The following is a 15517-nucleotide window of genomic DNA, read 5'->3' as shown; positions in this document are numbered from 1 at the left end:
TTAACAGGGATTCATTCTGAAAAATGCATCCTTAGGTGATTTCATTATTGTGTGAACATCAGAGTGTATTTACACAAACCTAGATAGTATAAGCCTACAAGACACCTAGGCTATACACTATAGCCTGTTGTGGCTAAGCTAAAAATCTGTGCAGTATGTTACTATACCGATACTGTAGGCTGTTGTAACACAATGGAAATTATTTGTGTATCTAAACATAGAAAAGGTACAGTAAAAATGCAGTATAAAACATTAAAAATAGTACAACTTTATAGGGCACTTACTGTGAGTGGAGCTTGGAGGACTGAAAGTTGCTCTGGATGAGTCAGTCAGTGAGTAGTGAGTGAATGTGAAAGCCTAGGATATTACCATACACTACTCTAGAGTTTGGAAACACTGTACACTTAAGCTACACTACATTTATGAAGAAAATAATTTTCTTTCTTTAATTATAAATTAACCATAGCTTACTATAACATTTTTATTTTATAAGCTTTTAAAATTTTTTAACTCTTTGACTTGTAATAACACTCAGCTTAAAACAAACACATTGTACAGCTGTACAAAAATATTTTCTTTCTTTATGTCCTCATTCTATAAGCTGTTTTCTATTTTTAATTTTTTATTTTACTTTTTAAACTTTTTTTGTTAAAAACTAAGACACAAACATGAACTTTAGCCTAGGCCTCCACAGGATCAGAATCATCAGCATCACTGTCTTTTACCTCCACATCTTGCCCCATTGGAAGGTCTTCAGTGGCAATAACATGCTTGAAGCTGTCATCCCCTGTGATTAAAATGCCTTCTTCTGAAATACCTCCTGAAGAACCTGCCTGAGGCTTCTTTATGTTTGCCTTTTTTTTTTTCTCTAGATCACGGTTTCACAGTGCTGAGGGGGCTACATTTTTCACATATGTAAGTAGATGGAGTACACTTTAAAATAATGTTTAAAAGTATAATACAGTAGATATATAAGCCAGTAACAGTCATTTATTATCCTTATCAAGTATTATGTACTGCAAGTAATTGTTTGTGCTATACTTTTATATGATTAGCAGCACGGTAGGTTTGTTTATACCAGTATCACCACAAACACATGAATAATGGTGCTGCACTGCGACATTATGACAGCTACAATGTCACTAGACAATAGGAATTGTTCAGCTCCATTATAATATTATGGAGCCACTATCATATATGTAGTCCTGTTGACCAAAATGTTGTTATGCAGCAAATAACTGTATTTCAAAGACCTTGGAATATTTTCAGGTCTGATTATCTTTACCCCAACTTATATGGCATGGCTGTCCATTATTTTAATTTTATTTTTTTCAAATACTCCAACCTGAATATTGTTGTATACTTATACAATCAATATTTTGTACTGAGTTTTTTGTTCAACATTCCTTCCTGCTGAAATAATTTTCCTTGTACTCAATATAAAGCCCTTAGGTTTTCTTTAGGGGAAATCTGTGAGTGGTAAATTCTCAACAAAATTTGTGATCTAAAAGTCTTTTAAATTTATTCTCATTCTTTAAAGAGAATTTCACTGGATATAAAATTTTAGTTTGAAGTTTCTTTCTCCTTAACACATGAAATATAATCTTCCATGATCTTCTGATGTCCCCCATTGCTGCTAATGGAAAGTCAGCAATAAGAGTAATAGTTTTTCTTTGTTTGATAATCTGCCTTTTTGCTATCAGCTTTTACAATTCTCTTGTCTCCAAATTTTTTTTTTACTTGTAGATTTATTCATTCTATAAGAAGTTAGTAGGACTTGTTAAACTGTCTTTAATTAATTCTGGAAAATAATCATCATGTGCTTGATAATTAATTCTCCTCCCACTATCTCCCTTATTTTATTCTGGAACTCCTTACACATGTTGATCTTTACATCCTATATTTTATGCCTCAACTCTCTGGCATTCTGAATGATTTCTTCAGATCTGCTTTCCAGTGTACTAGTTTTTTCCTTCTACAAGTGTCTAATGATTTGTTTAAGCCAATCTCTTGAGTTTTTTCTTGTAAAATTATTTTATTATTTTACTACTTTTGCATTTACATTTAACATACATAACTTATTTTTATATACAGTGTACTGAGAAAAAAGTCAGAAAATAAGATTAAAAAATCTTTGTATGTAATGATCAACCTGGATACCCAGAATCCCAAAGTTGCAGTAAAATCTATTAGAACGAATAAGATTTGGTCAAGTACCTTCTTAATATATATGGTATGAATAACTTTTCCTTTCTATACCAAAACGTGTCGGTAGATGGAAATGAAAGTATTTTACTTAGTATATTACCTTTAAGAACAAATTTAATAATAAGTTATCTAATAAAAACGTTATCAGGAACATATAAAAACTGTAAAATATTATCAAACATATAAAGTAAGAACTAACTAGAAAGATTCATAGTAGTGGAGAAGAACTCTTAACAACATCCAAAAATCAATTTTCCCCAAATTAATTAATAAATGTAATGCAACTGCAATTACATTCCCAATAAGATAATTTTGAAATTGCATAAAATGTTCCTGTCAAATGGGAAAAATGCTCAAAAAATAGCAAAGAAAAAAGTCTGAAAAACGAGAACAGTGAGGACAGAACTTGTCCTACCAATATCAAATATGATGTGCTATATTCATATCAGTAACAACTAATATACTGTATATTTTGTTTCAATAGGAAAATATTACATCCTCTTTCATCTTCCTTTTTCACATTTCTATCTGTATTTTCTAATCCAAGTGATGTTTCACTCTTCTAGGAAAATATTAATGACCCCTATTGGTTTTAATGACTCACTTCTGTATTTCCAAAACACATAGCTTTAATCAAACTCAGTTCTACCTACTTTATGTCATTCTGATACAGAAGGGAAGCACTGGGAAAGGAAGGACATGGTCCCTTTAAGTGATATGGAAAGTGGGAAGGGAAGTGCTGGGTAGAGGAGGGCGCGGTCCCTGGCTAGGGTTCCACCCCAGGGCCTATGCCCATAGACCTAGGTGAAGACAGCATTTTTGTTTTCCTGCCCAAATGTTGGATTTCTCAAGGCCACCCTGGACTGCCATGTCCCCATCCTGTGCCTATAAACCCCGCACCCCGCGCCCCTAGCAGGCAGACACACAGGCAGCTGGACATCCAGAAGAGCACATCGGTGAAGGAACATACAAAAGTCTGGAAGTTGAAAGGAACGCACTGACATGACTTCACACCAGCAGGCCACTGACCAGCAGCAGCAGAACCATGTGGAGTTTGATCGTGGCAGTTGGAGGAGAGCCCGGGCCACCGAGCAGCCCAACTCCAGGAGAAAACTATCTCCCTTCGGACTCCCCCATCTGCTGAGAGCTACTTCCGCTGAATAAAGCCTTGCATTCACTGTGCAAGCCCACATGTGATGAGTCTTCCGGTACACCAGGGCAAGAACCCCGGGTTACAGACAGCCTTCTGTCCTTGTGATAAGGCAGGGGTCTAATTGAGCAGATGGCTAAACTAAAAGAGCACCCTGTAACACATGCTCACTGGGGTTTCAACTGTAAACATTCACCCCTAGACACTGCCATGGGGTCAGAGCTACACAACCTGCCCATCTATATGCTCCCCTAGAGGTCTGAGCAGTGGGCACTGAAGAAGTGAGCCATTCGCCCCGTCGCATGCCCTGTGAGGGGGGCAAGGGAACTTTTCCCCTTTCAATTCTGTGATGCTTTCCTAAATTCCTGTTTATTTTTTCAAAAACAAAAATAGGTCTTTGAAGGCAAACCCCATGTGGAAGATTTCTTCTGTATATGCTATAGCTCTAGAACGTTGGTAGGCAGAGAGACTAGTGTTCAGCAAGTGTTTACAGGTGTAGTGACATTGATGTGCAAACAGTTAAACTTAAGATGTGATGTTATTTAAGGTGATTCCCATGCAAGCACCAGAACTCATCGGAGACATATCTCCCTCTTCACATCACTGCAGGACTCTAAGCTCTTGGAGCTGAGTCATATTATTTTCTGGAAAACCCAACGGGGGATAGGAGTAGGTATTCAACAAATGTTTGCTTATTGAATAAAAGAAAACTGAATACAAAAAAAAATTTTTTAATGAGTCAGACAAAGAGAAATATAGGAAGGAAGAAAGGAAGGATGGATGGGGGGAAGGGAGAGAGAGAGAACGGAAAGAAAAGTTGATTGATTTAGTCCCTGATTGATTTGTAACAATAGAGTTTCAGGGAAAAGAAAGGCGAAATTTTTAAAAGCCAATATAGGAAAACAAAAATACATCAGAAAGCATATTTAAGTCAGAAACATATTGTGCTTGGCAACCATTTGGTGCACAAATGAAAGCACTGTTGCCCAGTCAGCTAAATGCACATTAGACACAGTTCAATTAAGAGGTGTTGTCGGATAGCCTGTTTTACTGGAAAAGGTGTTTTGGTCAGCTGAATTTTCCCTTCACAGATCACTGGGAGAAAAGAAGTCCCAATGGATCCAGTCAAGCAGATGTACTTGGATTAGCTTCTTCCAGGAAATGGACTATTCCAAATAATTTTTAGGCACATTGGACAGTTACATTGTTTCTTGCATGTGACAGGTTGTCCTTTAATTAGTTCTTTCTCTCAACAAGAGACTGCTGACTCCAAACTGGGAAGAAACCCATTCACCAGCAAAATGCTGCTGAATTCACTCTGATAGTTTTTAAATCTCTCATCATATGGCAATGATGAAGCCAGTATTGTTACCACAAGACTCAGATATATCTATCTCCCAAGATGATTTCTCTTTAAGATGCAATAAAAGGGACCCTTTCTCTCCGTTTATTAGCATCTGAGATGAAATGAGAGCCAGAGAAATAAAGGGAGGAAGGAAAGAGAATTTACTACCTTTATAAGCTGAAATTGAAACTATATTTCAATAAATCTCTTTTATTGCTTATACTTCATCAGTTTTAATTCAGAATGGGATGAGGTCAGTGATGGATTAAAGATAAGTAGACCTTGTTTAATCTTCAATGAGTCATGCTTATACAAAAATACCTGCTATCTGGGTCATTTAGCCATGACCAAATTATCATCCTTTCTTGTTAGCAATATTTCTCAATTTTATCTTCAGTTCTTTAAATAGGATCAGAAACTTCTTGAAATTTATGTCTACAGAGTAATAATTAAAGTGAAAGTAATGTTGCAAAGGCTCAAGGGTGATGTTTTTATCTGTGCCTGCCCCACCTCCCCAGAAATATGAAGAACCCTTTATCTGCCGCCTGAAAAAACCAGAAAAAAAATAGACAACAGAATCTATATTTTCCAGAGACTGGTAACAATGAATTAAGAAAAATATTCAGAAATGAGCAGGAAACCAGTTTTGAGGATTTTTTAAAAATATTTTTTTTTTCTAGAGTAGAATCAAAGAAGACAAGCTGACACTTAACAGGCTATCCTGAGAACTAAATTATCTATTGGCTGTGAAGCCCTTAAAAAGCATTGTGTGATTTACTTATGTAAGGTGCTATAGTTAAGACTGTGAGGAAAGGGAGAGTGTTGGATGGCCCCAAGTAAAGGTACTCCAAAGTCTGATTACAAAATTCAAACATTTTATTTATAGAGTAGGTGTTCACAATATTCAATAATCAATGAATTAATGTAGTTAAGGTCATTATGGTTTAGAAATAGTTTCTTAAAAAGAAAATCAGGCACCTTCTGATTTAATAAAACTTTGATGCAAATTGGAACATGACATAATATTTTAATATTGGGATCCTTGGGTAACTTGCTAATAGAAAATATTGAGAGTAAGAGGATAAAAAATTATCTAGGCCATTCAAGAGGTAAGAAAACTGAGAACTGTTTTTTTTCTTTTTTTTTTTTTGTGCCTCCCGAGTGACTGGTACTACAGGCGCATGCCAACATATCCAGCTAATTTTTGTATTTTCTTTTGGTAGAGATGGGGTTTCACTATGTTGGCCAGGTTGGTCTCGAACTTTTGACCTTAAGCAATCTACCCACCTCAGCCTCCCAAAGGGCTGGGATTACGGGTGTGAGCCTGCGCCTGGCCCAGAGAATGGTTAATGATCAATTGTCTTTCCTTCACTTCATGTGTTCCTGGTGATGCCATCAGTCTTAATAGCCTGGCCCCTCCTTCTCTCCATGAGATTGATCTCATGAAATAAGCAAGGCTGTCAGACTCTGGTGATCTAAATGTTAAGAATAAAACTGTCTCTGAGTTTATGCTGCTAAATCAGTTCCCTAGTTTTGAACTTCTCAGAGTCTGATAACTCAGTTATTCCTTTAATTTTGTCAACTATATAATACAGTACACACTATACAACTACAGTACATTCTTTTTGAGTCTTCTTGAGTTTGCCAAAGTTGATTTCTGATGTTTAAAATCAGAGGTCACTATTGCTAATAACATTGTCACCTGCAGAAATGTGTTCTGGCAGGTGGGTATTTCATAAGAGTCTTAAACTCTCTTTATTTAGATTTCTTGTATTTACTCCAAGCAACCTTCTGATTACTACTTTAGTTTCCTTATTTCTTGACCATTGGAGGCAGCTCTTCAGAACGCTATCATTTTTTATTAAATTTTTATATCAGTTCTTGCTGCACAACAAACTGCTCCAAAACTTGAAACTTAATGGCTTAAAACAATTACTCTCACTTTCATGCTTAGGAAACTGCTGAGGGTCCTCTGATCCAAGCCAGGCAAAGCTGGCCTCGTCCTCAGGCTACAATGTTGTGCCTAGTTCTTCTCCACAAACCTTCTATCCTTGGCCAGCAGGCTATCCATGCTATGTTCTTCTCAGGGAGAAGTGCAAGATAGCAACACTCACTGTGCAAACATCCTTCGAGTCTTTCCTATAATACTCCTTCTACTGACATCACATTAGCCAAAAGGTCACATGATCAAAGCCATGCTGGGAAGCTATATTAGGAAGTTCTTTTTACCTATGGTAGAAGGAAGAAGAGAGTGAATATTTGCTGTAAGGCATTCTAAATTATCACATTCCACCTTTCATGCATATTTTTATATCTTTCCACACACAAATGTGGGTCCCCCACGAGCATCCCCAAGAGTCTCATTCAATCCCAGCCTCAAGATCAAAGTCCAGAATCACGTTCTGGTCTACATCACGTTCAGATGAGGCTCATATTCTACAGACCTAAAAACTTTCAAGACAATCTGCCCTCCACACACTGATTACACAATGGGATGGAAACAGAATAACCGCAATATATGCTCCTATTTTGAAAGGGAAAGCATGGAAGGCCCCTCATAGTCACTAGTCCAGAGCAATTCTGAAATCATGCATTCCTACTTAAATTATACAAACAGAAAAGTTCTAGGTCAAATGGACAAAAGACAAATTTTATTTATAAAAACAGAGAATCATGGCCCCCCATTCAGCTTCCAGACTTAAGCCAGTTTACAGACCCAGAATCCCTTGAATGAAGGGGAGGCTGGGTCCCACTGAGGAAGGATTTCACTTCATCACTGACAATTTATGCAGTGAATCTCTCTCACACCCTTCCCCAAGGAGACGTCCGGGTTTTTACCAGGGTAACTGTGCAGTGGGGAAAGGGAAATGATCAGACATTTCAGGGACTACTGGACACTGGCTCTGAGCTGATGTTGATTCCAGGGGACCTAAAATGTCATTGTGGTCCTCCAGTTAAAGTAGGGACTTATGGAGGTCAGGTAATTAATGGAGTTTTAGCTCGGATCTGACGTACAGTGGATCCAGTGGATCTCTGGACTCATCCTGTCCTCATTTTCCCAGTGCTGGAATGCATAATTGGCATAGACACACTTAGCAGCTAGTAGAACCCCCACATTGGCTCCCTGACTGGTAGGGTGAAGGCTTCTATGGTGGGAAAGGACAAATGGAAGCCATTAGAGCTGCCTCTACCCAAATTTACTATTACTAGAAAATTTTCTAGAAAAATTTTCTACAGTTTTCTAGAAAAATAGTAAGTCAGAAACAATATTTCATCCCTGCAGAGATTGTGGATATCAATGTCACCAACAAGGACTTGAAAGATGCAGGGGCGGTGATTCCCACCACATCCCCATTCAACTCTCTCATTTGGCCTGTGCAGAAGATGGATCTTGCAGAATGACAGTGGATTATCATGAGCTTAACTAAGTGGAGACTCCAATTGCAGCTGCTATACAAGGTGTGGTTTCATTGCTTGAGCAAATTAACACATCTCCTGGTACCTGGTATGCAGTCATTGACTTGGCAAATGCCTTTTTCTCCATTCCTGTCCGTAAGGCCCACCAGAAGCAATTTGCCTTCAGCTGGCAAGGCCAGCAACATATCTTTGCTGTCCTACCTCAGGGTGTATCAACTCTGGCTTTGTGTCATAATCTTATTTGGAGAGACCTTGATCACTTTTTGCTTCCACAAGATATCACACTGGTCCATTACATTGATGATATTATGCTAATTGGATCCAGTGAGCAAGAAGTAGCAAACACACTGGATTTATCGGTAAGACATTTGCATGCCAGAGGATGGGAAATTCAGGGACCTTCTACCTCAGTAAAATTTCTTGGGGTCCAGTGGTGTAGGGCTTGTCCTTCTAAGGTGAAGGAAAAGTTGCTGCATTTGGCCACCCCTACAACCAGGAAAGTGGTACAATGCCTAGTGGGCCTATTTGGATTTTGGAGACAACACAATCCTCATTTGGGTGTGTTACTCTGGCCCATTTATCAAACGACCCAAAAGGGGGGTCCAGAACAAGAGAAGGCTCTGCAATGGGTCCAGGCTGCTGTGCAAGCTGCTCTGACACCTGGGCCATATGACCCAGCAGATCCAATGGTGTTTGAGGTGTCAGTGGCAGATAGGGATGCTGTTTGGAGCTTTTGGCAGGCCTCCATAGGTGAATCACAGCAGAGGGCTCTAGGATTTTGGAGCAAGGCCCTCCCATCTTCTGCAAATAACTATTCTCCTTTTGAAAGTCAGCTCTTGGCCTGTTACTGGGCTTTGGTGGAAACTGAACATTTGACTATGGGTCATCAAGTCACCATGTGACCTGAACGGCCTATCATGAACTGGGTGCTTTCTGGGCCATCTAGCCATAAAGTGGGTTGTGCACATCAGTATTCCATCACCAAATGGAAGTAGTATACATGATCAGACTCGAGCAGGTCCTCAAGGAACAAGTAACTTACATGAGGAAGTGGCTCAAATGCCCATGGTCTCCACTCCTGCCTTCTCTCCCCCAGCCTGCACCGATGGCCTCATGGAGAGTTCCCCATGATCAGTTGACAGAGGAAGAGAAGACTAGGGCCTGGTTCACAGATGATTCTGCACGATATGCAGGCACCACCCAAAAGTAGACAGCTGTAGCACTGCAGCCCCTTTCTAGGACCTCCCTGAAGGACAGGGGTGAAGGGAAATCTCCCCAGTGGGCAGAACTTCGAGTAGTGCACCTGGTTGTGCCCTTTGCATGGAAGGAGAAATGGCCAGATGTGTGATTATATACGAATTCATGGGCTCTGGCCAATGGTTTGGCTGGATGGTCAGCGACTTGGAAGAAGCATGATTGGAAAATTGGTGACACAGAAATATGGAGAAGAGGCATGTGGATGGACCTCTCTGAGTGGTCAAAAACTGTAAAGATATTTGTATCCCATGTGAGTGCTCACCAATGGGTGACCTCAGCAAAGGAGGATTTTAATAATCAAGTGTATAGGATGACCTGTTCTGTGGACACCACTCAGCCTCCTTCCCCAGCCACCCTTGTCATCTCCCAATGGGCTCATGAACAAAGTGGCCATGGTAGCAGGAATGGAGGTTATGCATAGGCTTAGCACATGGACCTCCACTCACAAAGGCTGACCTGGCTACAGCCACTGCTGAGTGCCCAATTTGCCAGCAGCAAAGACCAACACTGAGCCCTTGATATGACACCATTCTTTGGGGTGATCAGCCAGCTACCTGGTGGCAGGTTGATTATATTGGACCTCTTCCATCATTGGAAAGGGCAGAGGTTTGTCCTCACTGGAATAGACGCTTACTCCATATATGGATTTGCCTATCCTGCATGCAATGCTTCTGCCAAGACTACCATCTGCAGACTCATAAAATGCTTTATCCACCATCATGGTATTCCATACAGCATTGCCTCTGACCAAGGCCCTCACTTTACAGCTAAATGAGTGGGACAGTGGGCTCATGCTTATGGAATTCACCGGTCTTACCATGTTCTCCATTATCCTGAAGCAGCTGAATTGATGGAATGATGGAATGATCTTTTGAAGTCATAATTACAATGCCAACTAGGTGACAATACTTTGCAGGGCTGGAGCAAAGTTCTCCACAAGGCTGTGTATTCTCTGAATCAGCATCCAATATATGGTATTGTTTCTCTCATAGCCAGGATTCATGGGTCCAGGAATCAAGGGGCAGAAGTGAAAGTGGCACCACTCACCATCACCCCTAGTGATCCACTAGCGAAATGTTTGCTTCCTGTTCCTGTGACATTATGTTCTGCTGGCCTAGAGGTCTTAGTTCCAGAGCAAGGAACACTACTATCAGGAGACACAAGAATGATTCCATTAAACTGGAAGTTAAGATTGCCACCTGGACACAGGACTCCTCCTACCTTTAAATCAGCAGGCTTAGAAGGGAGTTACAGTGTTGGCTGGGGCAATTGATCCGGACTATCAAGATGAAATCAGTCTACTACTCCACAATGGAGGTAAGGAAGAGTATGCATGGAATACAGGAGATCCATTAGGACATTTCTTAGTATTACCATGCCCTGTGATTAGGATCAATAATGGGAAACTACAACAGCCCAATCTAGGCAGGACTACAAATGGTCCAGACCCTTCAGGAATGAAGGTTTGGGTTTCTCTGCCAAGACAAAAACCACAACCTGCTGAGGTGCTTGCTGAAGACAAAGGGAATACAGAATGGGTAGTAGAAGAAGGTAGTCATCAATACCAGCTACGACTACGTGACCAGCTGCAGAAATAAGAACCGTAACTGTCATGAGTATTTCCTCCTTCTTTTGTTAAAAGCATGTTTGTGCATGTTTACATTTGTACTAAGAAAATATCTTCATTTTATTTCCCTTTCCTTTATCATGTGACACAAGATTTATTGACTTCATGTCAGCATTTAAGTATGTTAACTTCATGTAATAATATTTGGGTTGGGGATCGGTGCATTTCCAGTTGTACGAAGGATAGTTGTATTATGTTAGGTATAATTATGACCTCATTGTTGTCTTTATTTGAAGATTATGTATGATCTCAGGAGATGTGTATGAGTTCGGGTTGACAAGGGATTGACTCGTGATGGTTAACACTGAGTGTCAACTTGATTGGATTGAAGGATATGAAGTATTAATTCTGGGTGTGCCTGTGAGGGTGTTGCCAAAAGAGATTAACATTTGAGTCAGTGGGCTGGGGAAGGCAGATCTACCTTAATTTGGTGGGCACAGTCTAATCAGTTTATGGATACAAAGCAGGCAGAAAAAATGTGAAAAGAAGAGATTGACCTAGGCTCCCAGCCTACATCTTTCTCCTGTGCTGGATGCTTCCTGCCCTGAAACACCGGACTCTAAGTTCTTCAGCTTTGGGACTTGGACTGGCTCTCCTTGCTCCTCAGCTTGCAGACAGCCTATTGTGAGACCTTTGTAATCATGTAAGTTAATACTTAATATACTCCCATATAGAATATATATATAATATATATAATATATACATCCTATTAGTTCTGTCCCTGTAAGAGAACCCTGACTAATACAGAGCCTCCATCTCTTCTTCAATTCAGTAAGCAAAATGCTACCTACTTTACAGTGTTTCTGTGAAGATTGAATAAAATTGTGCACTAACAAGTGCCTACCATAGGACAGTGGATTTGCTCTGCCAACAAGGTTCTGAACCCCTTATAAGCTGCCTTCCAGTCCTGCTAGCCTGGGAAACCAAAGAATTATCTCTCTCATAATCCACTGCAGCAAAATTTCTGAATGTGAGTTGAACTTCACCAATTGGATACGATTGTATGAATCTTTAGTATAGAAGGGAGATAAATAGAAAGAGAGCCGGAATATGACGTGGTTATTTTGCTGGCGAGGATCATGGCAAGGGTGGTAAAATTCTGGATCTGGCACCTGTAGTGGTGACTTCCCTGATTCAGCAGCTTTGTGTTCATGGCCGAGGTGTTGACAGGAGCCATGTCAACTACTTTCCTGATTCTGCAGTTCCTTGAAAGTGGAGAGAGCAGCAGCTCCTTGGCAGGCCAGTTCTTTGGTGTGGTGTTAAAGTCATTTCTGGAAGCTCAATCCGAGTCTGTTTCTTCAGCCCTGCCAATAATTCTGTGAATGGTCTGTAACTGTTAATAAATCCATTTTTTGCTTAAACTAGCTATGGAGGATTTGGTTTTTACAATTAGGAACCGTGATGAATATTGTAAGCAATAAGCTTATGAGTTACGTCTAAAGATATGTCTCATGGAAGGCATCTTTTAAGGAATAAGTTTTGGTTTAGTGGGAAACTCATGGCTTTGGGGGACATCATATATTCAGATCCAGATGCCTTGTGAGTCATGGAACCCCAGGCAAATTATTACCCTTGTCTGAAATTCGGGCTCCTCATCCGTAAAATGTTGTTAATAGTATCAATATAAATGATTTATTATTAAAACATCTATTAACTATTTACTAAATGTCAACTCTTTTTTTAACTTTTAGGTTCAGGGGTACATATGCAGATTTGTTATATAGGTAAATTGCATGTCCTGGTGGTTTGGTGTATGGATTATTTCATTACCCAGGTAATAAGCATAGCACATGATAGGTAGTTTTGCAATCCTCACCCTTCTCCCACTCTCTACCCTCAAGTAGGTCCTCATGTCTGTTGTTCCCTTCTTTGTTTCCTTATGTACTCAATGTTCAGCTTCTACTTATAAGTGAGAATATGCAGTTTTTGGTTTTCTGTTTCTACGTTAGTTTGCTTAGGATAATGACCTCCAGCTCCTTCCAGGTCGCTGCAAAGGACATGATCTCACTATCTTTTCTAGCTGCAAAATATTCCATGGTATATATGCACCACATTTTTTAATCCAGTCTACCATTGATTGGAACTACATGTCAACTCTTTAAAAAAACTTTTTTTGAACCAAATAGACTAATGCCTGTTTTCATAGAGCTCAAACTCCAGTGGGAAGATAAAGACAATGAAATATAGAAATAACGATACATACTCTATCAATAAGTACTTTGAGAAGAAAAATAAGCTAGAGGAAGAGACTGGAGTACAATGTGGGGCAGGTGAATCCTGTTTCATGTAGTGTGGTCAGGGAAGGCTACTTTGAGTTGAGACCTGAAGGATGTCAGAGCAAAAGAGACGTGGATATCTGAAGTAAAAGAGTGCTAGGCAGATGGAAAGCATGCTTTTCACATTTAAAGACCAGCTGGAAGGCCAGTAAGTGATGGAAAGAATGGTTGGCAATGAGGCTAGAGTGTTAGCAGGTTAGAACCATGAACCAGATCAGGGTTCTCAAAACACTGAAAGGCCTTTGTATTTCATGGGGATTGACAATAAGATATAGGGTTGGTCACAATGGCTCATGCCTGTAATCCCAGCTTTTTGGGAGGCCAAAGTGAGAAGATCACTTGAGGCCAGGAATTCAAAAGTAAGATATAAAATGTCCACCTCCTAGCCTGGCACAACCGAGTTCCCTTTTCTTTCCTCCACAAAGGTAGTTTAATACTATGATATAAGTCGGACTCTTAGGCACCACTGCAGTCTTATTTTTCCTGTGCATTCTTCTCCTCTCTCCAGAAAATTGTAAAAATCTTACTCATCTTCACAGGCTACCAATTTATTTTTCTTAGAACAGACCAGTCTTTAATAACCCAGTGAATATGAGGTGTGTAAAGGGAAAGGAAAGTATAGAAAGTAAAAAAGTAAGAAATTAAAGAAAAATATTGATGTCATCCTCTGGACTGACATCCTGACACTTCACAAGAGAACAGCTTTGACAAATATTTGTAGCATGTGAGAAAAGTAATTTATCAGCTGTTCTGCTAAAGTCAACAGACTTCTCTGCATTGCATCTTTGACACAGAACAGAACCAGCTGTCTCCTGGCCTTGTCTCTCTTGTCAGACCTTTATGTGAAGCCCTTCTTCTGCTTGTGATGTTTCTTCTCTCTGGATTGACCTTGCTTCTTTTTGCCTGACAAATCTTTTTGATTTTTTTTTAACAATAATTAAGACCTAGCTTCAGTGCCTCCTTCTCTGTAAAGCCTTCTTTGATTCCCCAGGGTAGTGTTGGTCAACTCTGCTCTCTGTTCTCAGAGCATTTTCTTATCTTTATTGTTATACTTAGTCTTTCCTGTCTCTCCCACTAGGCTGTGAGCTCCTCGAGACATGATTATGTCTCATTTATATTGGTTTCCTCATCATCTTTTCATTATTATCATTCGTATTTATTTTAAGTGCTGGCAAAAATGTTTGTTGACAGATGATTGAAAAGAAGAAAAGGAAGGGAGGACGGAAGGAAGGAAGGAAGGAAGGAAGGAAGGAAGGAAGGAAGGAAGGAAGGAAGGAAGGAAGGAAGGAAGGAAGGAAGGAAGTTTGGTTATTTATATTCTTTGTTGCATGCCTTTCAAACACTTTTTGAAAGAGACAGAATATTTTAAACATTCAAGGAAACATAAAACCCTTAGAAAACTATAAACATATGTGGGCATTTGGTGATGATGACAACCAAGGATTCTTGTTGGAGATAGACAATTTTAGAGAGATCACATTTTCTATAAGAAATACTTCTTTTGAAAAACCTTAACATTCCTAAGTCACTCTGCCTGAAATTGTGCTAAATTTCTTCCTGTTCCCTAAAAAGAAAAAAAAAGATTTGCATATTTTCTTTAAGATGAGCAAAAATTCCCTAATTATCTTTATTCAAACAAAACATTGATCTGAGAAATCTGACTTGCCTAATAAAAAGCTAAGTCCTGATTTATCTCATCACTTGGCATTCTGGCAGATGCAATAAAGACAATTTCCACTGAAGGACAGTTTTCTTTTTTTCACGTTGTTTTGTCTGTTCTGAGCTTTATTTCAACAAACCTGAATCAAAGATGAAAAGAGCCAGAACATTGTTGATAATAATAAAGCTCATATTTATATAAGTCTTTTTTCTGGAAGGTTAGTGGATCAGATCATATTATCCAATCATTTTTTTGAAAAAGAGGAAACAGATTCAGAAATTACACTATTAGTCTGACTTGTATAGTATAATTCTATACTGGAACAGTGAATTTAAGCATTTGGGAAGTGTTACTTTGCACCTAACATTTTCACTTACTTTTAATTGTTAGTTTTGTAGTTACACTCTCTTTATTTTAAAACTACATTACTCTTAACAACACATTTTATCAATTTATGGATATTAGGCAGGGCTTAACCGGGCAAGGAGAGTCCTGGTAATAATCAGGTTTGTGGTCTATATTTAAGAGAAAAGATGGTATAAGAGTGAAAAAAAGGGCCGGGCGCGGTGGCTCAAGC

The sequence above is a fragment of the Theropithecus gelada genome, chromosome 1 (genome assembly GCF_003255815.1).
Source record: "Theropithecus gelada isolate Dixy chromosome 1, Tgel_1.0, whole genome shotgun sequence".
Lineage (NCBI taxonomy): Eukaryota > Metazoa > Chordata > Mammalia > Primates > Cercopithecidae > Theropithecus > Theropithecus gelada.
This window is presented reverse-complemented; position numbering follows the sequence as displayed.